Below are 3,019 nucleotides of genomic sequence, written 5' to 3'. Positions count from 1 at the left end.
GACTGCATATGGCAATTGCTGTTACTGACATTTGTCCAAAAATTTAGTATAAAAGATAAAGTTATTTTTCTTAGGTGCATCAAGCTGATCTTTTCTGTTCCATAAATATTCATGTAAAAGATTTCAAGAGGAATCAAAAGGGAGAGCCATGGATAATCATATTAGTGCTTGTGAGAAAAATTAAAGGAAAACAATAAATATTTGTTTGCATATGTGCTATACAAATATTAGGAGAAAGAAAGAGAGAGCCAGGGCCAGAGAGAGATAGACAGAGGGAGAAAGAATGAGGGTCTAGTTTAGGGCAACTCACAAAGTCTATTTCATTTATCCACTAAGGAAACAGTGCATTAGAATTTCAGCAATATATACAGAGCCTAATGTGAGACCTTTGGGATGGATGCTTTAGAGGCACTAAAAGATTATCTCTGACATTGAAAATGCCTGGTCTCTTGTCCTTGCCTTTTACTCCCTCTTCCTTCAAAGCTTTGCCCCTAGAAGGACTGACTGCAGTGATATGCTTATAGCTCCATTTGCAGACTTTCTTATAGGTTCATAAATGGAGGCTGGAAGGAGGAGGGAAAGGAATAAAATTTAATAACTGAATAAAAATGTAAATAAAGATTTGCCTAAAATTACTTGTCCAAGAAATAATTCTCCCTCCCCCTTAAGCTAATACTTTGATAAGCTCAGTACAGTGATCCTGATTTGGAGCGTGACCTTTGAAAATGCTCTCCAGCTTGATTAAAGATGTATTAAATTTGTTTAAATAAACCTCGTTGTAATGGCACATCATTTGTAAGAAGCTATTAGGGGGCTGGAAACTGTGCTGCTGTATTTGCATGAAAATGTGCCCTGCTCGAACAGAGGATCTCTCCTGAATTAACTGCAAAGGGAAAGTGACACTTTCATAATTTTTTTTCTGACAAAAAATAAAAGAAAGAAAGAAAAACTTTATGCAAAGCTCTGCAAGAGAGGGGACAGCTGCATGTCAGTTATAGAGCCTTACATATAGTCAGTGCTCTCAATCCAACCAGCATTCTTGATGTTCTCAATGTGTTTGGTTAAATACAATCAATAATATTTATCTGCCAATTGCATTGCTACCAGGATGGCTTCATCTTTGAGTCTGTGTGTGTGGGCACATGAACTGTTTGAGAGTAACCAAATCCACAGGGATGTCCAAAAGGAAGCTGTATTATTGTATGTCTTGAAACTCCTCCCTGGCTTTAATTTTGGTGTGACCTCTGCAAAGATGATGCTCTCTGGGTTTTGGGAGAAGTTTAAGCACCCAAATGCCTTCGCTCACCACTCCCTAATGAGGTTTAGAGTTATCTGATGTACCAATTCCTACCAATGGTTCCCAAATGAGCTGCCATTCTGATGAAAAAGGGTCTCTCTTTTAAATCAAATATTATACTAAAACCTTTCACATTTTTCTTGTAGGAGTCAGGGTTTGAAGCCACCTGCCAATTTGGAGGAACTCCAGCCTCTTTCTAGTCACCATGTTCCCATCTTCTCAGCTACAAAAATGTCCATTTTTTAATCCAGCTTTTTCCTGATCAGTCCTTCTACTTTACTGTAGAAAAGTTTTAATTCCATCTCTTTGCTGAAAATTGCCATGATAGATCCAGTGTAGAGTCATCTCATTGAGGAGCATAAGGGCCAGTTCTCTGACGTAAGCAGGTAGGGAAATGGTATTCAGCTCCCTGCCACTCTCAAGCAGCTACTCTGATCCAGGCATTGTGCTAAGAATTTTCATTTTTTTAATTCTTAAAATAGCTTCATAATTAGATAATATTCCCATAATTATAAGTCGACGAACCGAGGCTCAGTAACTGGTCTGAAATCACATAATTAGCAAATGGGGAAGCCTTGTTTTCCGCTTAAGTGTGTCTGACTCTAATGCCCAGGCCATTTTATTACACTAACTTTGACTCGAATTTACCATCTGGAGGTAAATGAAAGGACCCAGCTATGAGGCATGACTGGCAATATTGATTACCAGTCCCAGATTCAGAGACACAGAGAAGTATGTCCTCAACAAGATAAACTATTCATGTAGCAGAACAACGCTGTCCCGGCCAGCAGTGTTTGGGGAGGTCAAATTGCTGTCTATCACTTAGAATCTCTCTCTCTCTTTCTCTCTTCCTTTTCAAGTTTTCTTTGAGCTGGTGGCACTTTCTGTTAATATTTTTAGATTGCACATTTTCAACATTAAAACTTTTTTTTTTTCATTTTTCCAAGAGAGCTTGCTGTAATTTGAGATTAAATCTGGTGATTAAATTGAGTTATATTTTGAACATGACTTGTATTAATCTAAATGGTAATGTTTCTCTGCTGTCTAAATTTACATGAAGGCAACTCCAAAAAGTTTAGAGCAATGGAAAAACATGTTTAGAGTCAATACATAGTTTTCTTATGTGGCTATTTTGAGGGATATAATGGGAAATGAATGGAAAGGAAGGAAATTCAAGAAGGGTTTACCAGAAGACTAGAAAATGCATGCGCGAACATTCTTTGATTGTATCCGAGTGGAGGTCAAAACATGTTTGAGACAATTTCTCTTTTTTATTATTATTTTCCTATGAATGTCCAAATAAAACTTTAAAGTGAGGACATTTTTGATATCAGAAAATTTTTAGACTATTGTGTCTAACTTTCTCATTCAATCAAAAAAGGCAAAATAAACAAATGAACAAAAAGCTGTTATAAATAGTTCCCCAACCTACAGCTTCTTGTTTTCTTTCTGCTGCATGACATGGTCTCACCCAGGAATAGGTCTTACATCTGATGTCTTCAAAACTAAGGCCTTCAGAGAAAGTGCCAGGTCAACCTCATGAAACTTGTTGTATTCTTTTGTTTTCATCCCAAATCAACTTTTAATTTTTTTCTTCCCAATTTAAAATAGAAAACCGCACAAGGTAATAAATGCTCAGGAAAATCAGGAAGTAGTAAAGCTGTCATTTCTGCATAGGATTCTGGTTAAATTTCTGTTCTCTTTGGTTCAAATGAGCTACTT

This window comes from Miniopterus schreibersii, assembly GCF_964146895.1.
Source record: "Miniopterus schreibersii genome assembly, chromosome: 7".
Classification (NCBI taxonomy): domain Eukaryota; kingdom Metazoa; phylum Chordata; class Mammalia; order Chiroptera; family Miniopteridae; genus Miniopterus; species Miniopterus schreibersii.
The sequence above is the reverse complement of the archived record's forward strand: the minus strand, read 5'-3'. Positions refer to the sequence as shown.